Genomic DNA, 9,571 nt, shown 5'->3' with positions numbered 1-9,571 from the left:
CAAAGCTACAGAGAAACCCTGTCCCCTGTCTCAAAAACAAACAAAGAAAAAAGATTTCTCGAGGTGATTATGTGTGATAAAAAGTAGAGATAGAAGGTTGGAATGCAGTTCAGGTGGAAAAGTAATTACTTGGCTAGCACGCACAGAGCCCTAGGCTAGATCCTGGCACGGAATAAAACCAGACATGGTGACCCGTTGCTTGTAAACCTAGCACTCATGTGCTGGAGTCAGCAAGACCAGAAGTTCAAAATCAAAACTCAAAGTATGAAGCATGAGTGTGAGTGTAAGCATGTGTGTGTTACAGCGTATCAGGTGCATGGAGGTCAGAGGACAACTTTTGGGAGTATGTTCTCTCCTTCCGAAGGGGTTTGGGCATTTGAACTCAGATCATCAGGCTACGTGGAAAGCACCTTCACCTGCTGAGCCATCTCTCTGGCCCTGGATGTGTGCTATAAGTCCTCTTCCTCCACAAAATATTACTCATATATTAATATATTATATCTCTCTTTTTTTTTCTTACCTTTTTTTTTTTTTTTTTTTGGTTTTTCGAGACAGGGTTTCTCTGCAGCTTTGGACCCTGTCCTAGAACTAGCTCTTGTAGACGAGGCTGGCCTCGAACTCACAGAGATCCATCTGCCTCTGCCTCCCGAGTGCTGGGATTAAAGGTGTGTGCCACCATCCATCGCCTGGCTAATATATTATATCTCAATAAAAAAAGAGTTTGGTTGCCTGGCATTGTGCATGGCTGTAGTCCCCGCAGGTGGGAAGTAGAAGCAGGATAATCAGGCATTCAAGGCTAGCCTCTGCTACAGTAGAGGGTTCCAAGCCTGCCTGGGCTACACGAGACCCTGCAAACAAACAAATGCAAAACAATAAAAGCTTTTTGTTTTTGTTTTGTTTTGTTTTAAGATAGACTTTCTCTGTGTAGTCCTTGCTGTCCTGGAACTTGTTCTGTAGACCAGGCTTGCTTTGAACTCACAGTGATTCACCCGCCTCTGCCTCTGCTTTCTGAGTGCTAGGATTAAAGGTATGAGCCACCACCACTCAGCATAAAAGGTTTTTATTGATATACTTTTGTACAAAAAAGCCGGGTGGTGGTGGCGCACACCTTTAATCCCAGCACTTGGGAGGCAGAGGCAGGTGGATCTCTGTGAGTTCGAGACCAGCCTGGTCTATAAGAACTAGTTCCAGGACAGGCTCCAAAACCACAGAGAAACCCTGTCTCGAAAAAACCAAAAAGGGGGCTGGAGAGATGGCTCAGTGGTTAAGAGCTTCCAAAGGTCCTGAGTTCAATTCCCGGCAACCACATGGTGGCTCACAACCATCTGGAATGAGGTCTGGTGCCCTCTTCTGGCCTACAGACATACACACAGACAGAATATTGTATACATAATAAATAAATAAATAAATAAATAAATAAATAAATAAATATTAAAAAAAAGAAAAAAACCAAAAAAAATTTTGTACAAAAAAAAAACATGTATACATATAATATTTACCCTTTTATATCTTCTAGTATAAGACTACATTAAATATTTTCTGGATTGGCTTTTTGTTTTGTTTTGGTTTGGCTTTTTGAGACAGGGTTTCTCTGTAGCTTTGGAACCTGTCCTGGAACTAGCTCTTGTAGATCAGGCTGTCCTTGAATTCACAGAGATTTGCCTGCCTCTGCCTCCCAAGCGCTGAAATTAAAGGCATATGCCACCACTGCCTGTTTTAATCTTTGTTTTCTGGTTTGGGTTTTTATCATTATCGTTCAGACAGAAGACAACCATGCCTACCCCTATACCAGCAACACCGTACCTAGTCTACACCTGAACATAAACTGGGCCTGATAGCATAGGTCTGTAATCCAATCCCAGCACTATAGGAATCGAAGGAAGAGAATCAAGGTCATTATTGGTTACATAGCCAGTTTGAAGCCAACCTGAGCTACAAGACCTGCTGTCTCAAAATTAACTAACTAAGTTTTAAAAATAAACAAGCAGCTGGGCAGTGGTAGCACACACCCACACGCTTTTAATCCCAGGACTCAGGAGGCAGGCAGATCTCTGTGAGTTCGAGGTCAGCCAGGTCTACAGCGTGAGTTCCAGAACAGCCAGGATTACACTGAGAAAAACCTACTCGAAAAACCTAAATAAATAAATAAATAAACAAGCAAAAAGGGGCAGAATTCTAGGCTGATCTAGTTTACACAGCGGGCCGGGCGATGGTGGCGCACGCCTTTAATCCCAGCACTCGGGAGGCAGAGGCAGGCGGATCTCTGTGAGTTCGAGACCAGCCTGGTCTACAGAGCTAGTTCCAGGATAGGCTCCAAAGCCACAGAGAAACCCTGTCTCGAAAAACCAAAAAAAAAAAAAAAAATAGTTTACACAGCGGGTTCCATGCCAGCAAGGCTACAGAGAGAAACCCTGTCCCGAACAAGCAAACAAACAAGTAAAAATTTAAAAGTATTACACTTATTTACTTTCTGTTTTTGTGTGTGTATACACTCAGGACACGGCTTGTGTGTCAGAGAACAGCTTGCAGGAACTGGTTCTCTCCTTCTGCCACGTAGGTTCAGGGAGTAGAACTCAGGTTTCGGGCTTGGTCCACAAAAGCCTGCTCCTTATCAGGTGTGATGTCACACACCTGTGATGGGGCACTCTGGCCAACCATAAATTCCAGAGCATCCTCTGCAATGCAGGAAACCCCACCCCCACACCATTCATGTTTGCGTACCTGGTGACTTCTTTCTTCTTTTGATTTTAAGACCAAAAATTTTCTCTGTGTGGCCACGGCTGCTCTAGAACTCACCCTGTAGATCAGGCTGGCTTTGAACTCTGCCTCTTTTGAGATCTGCCTGCCTCTGCCTCTCAAGTGCTGGGACTAAAGGCTCATATATGACTTCTTTGGGGGACACTGGAGATTAACGTTAGGGCCTCACACATGCTAAACAACAGTTCTACTATTGAGCCATATCTTTCTCTCTCTTTGATAAATTCTCACTAAATTGACTGGTCAGGCTTTGTACTTGTGATCCTCCTGCCTCAGCCTCCCAAACAGTTAGGATTACAGGCCTGACCTTTTTTTTTTTTCTTTTTCTTTTTGGTACTTTTGAGACAGGGTTCCTCTATGGCTTTGGAGCCTGCCCTGGAACTAGTTCTTGTAGACCAGGCTGGCCTCGAACTCACAGAGATCCGCCTGCCTCTGCCTCCTGAGTGCAGGCCTGACTTTTTAAAAATCTTTTATGTCAGAACCAACAGCTTTGTCCATCTTCAGTATTATACAATTATTTTGTATTTCTTTAGTTTCTTCCTCTTCTCCTCCTTCTGACAAAATGTCTTACTATGTAGCCATGGCCAGTCTGGATGTCTATAAAGACCAGTCCTGCTGCTGCCTGTTAACTGCTGGGGTTGTAGACGTGGGCTTGCCACGTGAGCTGTGCGCAGAGGTGGGCTTGCCATGCCAGCTCTTTACTAGTTCCTGCTCTTTGTTCCTTACTTTCTTTCTTCCAGGCTAGGCAGGAATTTACCACGTAGCCCAGGATGGCCTAGAAACTGTTTACAATTACCCTTTGACTCTCCAGTTTTATGCCAATTTAATTTTTAGCTCACTCAAATAACAGGAAGCTGATGGGAAGCCACACTCTCCCCTGTTCTGCAGAGAGAAGCAACAGTTCACATTTCCCTGGAAGAGACAACAACATACCTTGCCCCAGGGCTCTGTGAGTTCTCCAGCCCTCTACCATAAAATAACCAGAGTGCAACTGACCACAGGATCGTCTCCCAGATCCTCAGGATAGTCATAACATCATGCCAAGGACTGGTCCACCCAGGAATATCAGGCTCCTCACAAACCTCCGTAAGGCACGCTACCAAAACCTCCTTAAGGCACGCTACCATTATCTTAAAGGTGTTTTCAGAACTAACCGAAGAACAGCCTGCAGCTGAACGGCCTTCTGTCCTGTTTTCTTCCCTTCTTTACTGTAAGAGCTGATTGCAAGAGCTCTTGCCCGTGAATGCCCTGTACGACTTTCCCCTGGGGCTGGCCTCCAGGAAACTCCTGCCATGAACAGAAGAGAACAGCAATGAGGAAAAAGAATCCAAAAGAAAATTGGGACTTTAACATATGACAAAATTAAGGTAAAAAAAATTATGGGCTGGACAGTGGTGGCCCATGGCTTTAATCTTAGAACTCAGGAGGCAGAGGCAGAGGCAGAGGCAGGCTGATCTCTGTGAGTTCAAGACCAGTCAGGTCTACAGAGCAAATTCTAGGACAGCCAGGTGCCACACAGAGAAACCTTGTCTGAAAAAACAAAACAAACAAACAAAAATGATGGGCTAGTGGCAGGAGCTGGGTCCCTGGTAAAGAGGTTTGCCATCAAAAGACCTGCGTTTGGCCGGAGACCTGAATGATAGAAGAAAAGAGCCAACTCCTCATGTGTGTGTGTGCGCTCACACACACACACACACACGCACCCACACACACTCACACACACGCTATAAAAATTTGTTCCTTTGTTTTTTAGTCTTTGTTTTTCAAGACAGGGTTTCTTTCCATAGCCCTGGCTGTTCTGGAACTCAGAGATTCACCTGCCTCTACTTCCCTAGTACTGGGATTAAAAGTGTTCACCACCACAAAAAAACAAAAAAGAGAGAGGAGAGAGAAAGGATATAACAATATATTTGTAGCTTAATGGAGACAGGAAAGTGCTAGAAATTCAGTTTCTGTTCAAACATATTCAGAACATATCTGCACATGGAAGGTATACAGAATCAGTGAACCTTTAGAGAAAACTCGGGTTTACCGTCTTATGCCTACAAATAATGGGGTGTGCAAATGCTTCAGCTCAGACACGTACAGGAAGGGACATGTGCGATGGAGTAAAACTGTAAATTGTCAATTAAAACAGAAAACCTCTTAAATTACACCCTTGCCATCCACCTCCTCTTTTCTTCGGATCCCATAAAGAAGCTCAGGCAATAACCTGGGTCCTTTGACGACTTTTCCCCCAGAGAATCTCTCTGGCAGCCTTTCCGATCTGAGCCGTCACCTTGCCTCTGACTAAAGCTTCCTCTCTATTATGATTATAATGCCTTTTATTTTTGAAATTATAATATCGTTACATCATCCCCCAGTTCCCTTTTCTCCAAGCCTCCCACATACTACTCCTTGCTCTCTTTTCATTCCTGGCCTCTTTTCATTAGCGGTTGGTTGTTACCTGCATATCCATGTTCCTAAATGTGACCTGCTCAGTGGTATGCTCTTGGTTGCATGTATGTTTTCAGGACTGACCACTTGATATTCGGAGTCCAATTGTAAATGGCTTCCCTCAGCTTTCCTAGTGTGGGGTCGAGGCCCCCTATCTTTCCCCATCCACTTCTGTCTGTCTGTCTGTCTGTCTGTCTGTCTGTCGTCCTTGTTCAGCTCATGTTTGGGCAGCCGAGCAGCTGAGCCTACAATTCCAGCTCTAGGGGCCCTGACGTCCTCTTCCGGACTCCTCGGGTGCCAGGCACAGATGTGGTACACATACCTACACACAGGCATTATGTATACACATAAAATAGGAGGCTGGAGAGGTAGCTCAATGGTTAGGACTTGTTGCTCTTCCGAAAGACCTGAGTTGGATTCCCAGCACCCACACAGGGATATTTGATGCCTCTGCCTTCAAGAGCACCTGTGCGTGCACAGACACATAATTAAACATAACAAAAATGAATCTTAAAAATACATAATTAAGGGGCTGGAGAGATGGCTCAGTGGTTAAGAGCATTGCCTGCTCTTTCAAAGGTCCTGAGTTCGCCGGGCGATGGTGGCGCACGCCTTTAATCCCAGCACTCGGGAGGCAGAGGCAGGCGGATCTCTGTGAGTTCGAGACCAGCCTGGTCTACAGAGCGAGTTCCAGGACAGGCTCCAAAGCCACAGAGAAACCCTGTCTCAAAAAAAAAAAAAAAAAAAAAAAAACAAAGGTCCTGAGTTCAATTCCCAGCAACCACATGGTGGCTCACAACCATCTGTATTGAGGTCTGGTGCCCTCTTCTGGCCTGCAGGCATACACACAGAAAGAATATTGTATAAATAGTAAATAAATAAATATTTAAAAAAAAAAACTATACAGAGAAACCCTGTCTCAAAAAACCAAGGGGGAAAAATAAAAGCACCCACTACTAAACCTGAGAACCTGAGTTTGGTCCCCAGGACCCACTGGTGGACAGAGGGCACTGACTCTCCCCCACCTACCCATTGGTCCCAGGACCCACTGGTGGACAGAGGGCACTGACTCTCCCCCACCCACCCACTGGTCCCAGGACCCACTGGTGGACAGAGGGGACTGACTCCCACCCACCCAAGTTATCTTCTGATCTTGACACACGTATGTGGACTTGTGCATACACGTGCACACACACACCAGACCACAAAGTCAGGAGCACGAATGGAGAAAGATAATGGATGCAGGAAAACAGAAAGTGCTCGCTCACAAAGCCTCCCTTCTTCCCGTTAATTTATTCATGGAAGCCCTGGCAGAGCCTGGCAGCAGTATGGCGGTTTGTGCACTGTTTATATCCCAGATGCTTAGGGTGCCATCTCACTTAGCGGGAAAGAAGGAACTGAAGTGCCCGGATCTAGCTGGCAGCGGTGGGGTTGGAGATAACACAGCTAAGCATTCACTAAATGCTTCATAAAGGTCGAGAACAGCACAGTTACCGAGGATTCTCGGCCCGCCTCCTCCTTGTTTATTTATTCATTTACTTATTTTGAGTTAGGATTTCCCTGTGTGTAGGAACTCGCTGTGTAACCCAGGCTGGCCGCAAATTCCTGGCAATCGTCCTGCCCCGGCCTCTCCAGTGCTGAGGTTACAAGTGTGAGCCATGATGCCCACGCCTGGCTCTTCCTCTCAAGTCCAAACCATTGTATGAACAGCCAACGGCGTTCTCTTTCTCTCTGGCTGGGCAATGAACACGCCAGGCAATCACGCTACCTCTGCTCTACACCCCAGCCTTACAACGGCTTTTGAACAATGAAACTTCTTTGCGAGAACAGGGTCTTGAACAATGTCTTAGGGTTTCTGTTGCTGCATTGAAACCCTATGACCAAAGGCGAGTTGGAAGGACAGGTTCACAAGGTCACAAGGTCACATCATAGTCCATCCTTGAAGGAAGTCAGGGCAGGAAGTTGGAGAAGCTGATACAGAGGCCATGGAGGGGTGCTGCTTACTGATTTGTTCCTCATGGCTTGCCCAACCTGTTTTCCTATAGAACCCAGGACCACCAGCCCAGGGGTGGCACCACCCTCTACGGTTTGGGCCTTCCCCCATCAATCACTAATTAAGAAAATGCTTAACAGCTGAATATTATGGAGGCATTTTCTTTTCTTTCTTTCTTTTTCTTTTCTTTCTTTCTTTTTTTCTTTTTCTTTTCTTTTCTTTTTTTGAGACAGAGTTTCTCTGTGTCCTGTAACTCACTCTGTAGACCAGGTTGGTCTTGAACTCACAGGGATCCGCCTGCCTCTGCCTCCCAAGTGCTGGGATTAAAGGTGTGCACTGGCACTTTCTTAATTGAGATTCACTCCTCTCAGATGACTTTAGTTTGTGTCAAATTGAAAACTATCCCTCACACTCACCAAATGGAGATGAACGTGTGATGATGTGAAAGGCTCTTTGGTTGGGGGTATATAGGTGGAAGAGGAGGCTCTTAATAACCTTACCCTTGGCACCTGATGGGAGGCACTCCTCCCCCCCCCCATTGTAGGGGTTATCAAACAGTCCAGGCCTGTGGCTAAGCAACATTTGAATACTAACTAAGCTACATCTAGCACTGAAAAGAGTTTGAATCTGACCACATGAAGTCTTGGTATACTATCATGAGAAATCCTGGGCCAGCCGGGCAGTGGTGGTGCATGCCTTTAATCACAGGCAGATCCCTGTGAGTTCGAGGTCAGCCTGGGCTACAGAGCAAGTTCCAGGACAGGCTCCAAAGCTACACAGATGAAACCCTGACTAGAAATAAGAAAGAAAGAAAGAAAGAAAGAAAGAAAGAAAGCCGGGCGATGGTGGCGCACGCCTTTAATCCCAGCACTCGGGAGGCAGAGGCTGGCGGATCTCTGTGAGTTCGAGACCAGCCTGGTCTACAGAGCTAGTTCCAGGACAGGCTCCAAAACCACAGAGAAACCCTGTCTCGAAAAACCAAAAAAAAAAAAAAAAAAAAAAAGGAAGGAAGAAAGGAAGGAATCAAGAAATCCTAGGTCAAATTCTGAGCCCCTCTCCTTCTGTCACTAATAGATAGATCTGGAGAAAATTCACAAGTTTCCAGTTCTGAAAAGCTGAGGTGACATCCCTAGCTCATATGCTTTTTGTAGGTTTGGGTCTGGGTACTGGAAATCAAAGCTATAGCCTCAAGAATACTAGGCAAACACCAGCCTCCCCCATCTTCTATTTTGAGACAATGTTTCCCTAAGTTGCTCAGGCTGGCCTTAAATTTGCTGGCATCCTGCTTCAACCCATCTCCATTAACGGTTGTGTTCTTCCTGCTTTTCCTAGCGTGACCGTTATGTAGCTGGTCCCGGGAAAGGCCGAGAGCAGAGAAGCCCTTAGGTGGCACATCTGTGCAGCAGTAAGTTTAAAGAATTGTTCCAAGAGGGCGAGGGATAGGGGCAACTGGAGAGACGGCTCAGTGGATAAGAACACTTGCTCTTCCAAAGAGCCAGGGTTCGATCCCTAGACCCACATGGCAGCAGTAATTTCAGGTCCAGGGGATTCGACAACTTCTCTTCCAGCCTTCACAGGTTTGCAGAGAAGCCTTGTTGACCTGAGTTCCATCCCCAACCCACGTAAAAGCAGAAAGAGATAACTGACTCCATCAAGTTGTCTCCCGGCTTCCACACTCACACGGTAGCACGCACGCGCCCCTGAAACATACACACGGTAATAATAACAAACTAAAATATTTATTTATAATTTAATTTTATTATTTCTTAAGATTATTTATTTATTTATTTATTTTTTATTATGTATTCAGTGTTCTGCCTGCATGTATGCCTGCAGGCCATTACAGATGGTTGTGAGCCACCATGTGGCTGCTGGGAATTGAACTCAGGACCTTTGGAAGAGCAGGCAAAGCTCTTAACCACTGAGCCATCTCTCCAGCCCCCTAAAATATTTTTTAAAAGTGTAGGGGGAGCGCTGGACACGGCACTCATCTGTACTTGGAAGGTGGAAGAGGAAAGATCTCCAATCAACACCGGTCTCAGCCTCATAATATATTCGAGGCCAGCCTGAACTATGTGAGACCCTGTCTGTCTCAAAAAAAAAAAAAAAACCAGAAAAGAAAGGATTTTAGCTAGTAGTCTTCCCCGAGGGGAAGGGGACAATAAGTTCTCTAGGCAAGATCTGGAATGCCAACTTAAGGGGTGTGAAATGCAACGTTTTGGGCACCAGGGGGCACTAGTCGGACCCGTCCCGGACCTAGCAACCCACGGTAGCCACACCACCTCCTTGCAAGGCGGGAGGGCCCGGGAGCCGTGCGGTTCGTGTTCGTGCGCGCCGTCTGTAGTGACCTCTCCGCGGTCCTCTCCACTGTCCCCTCCGGGTGTG

The sequence above is a fragment of the Microtus oregoni genome, unplaced genomic scaffold (genome assembly GCF_018167655.1).
Source record: "Microtus oregoni isolate MIOR12 unplaced genomic scaffold, Mior012 000001F_ref0000356, whole genome shotgun sequence".
NCBI classification, from domain to species: Eukaryota; Metazoa; Chordata; class Mammalia; order Rodentia; family Cricetidae; genus Microtus; species Microtus oregoni.
This window is presented reverse-complemented; position numbering follows the sequence as displayed.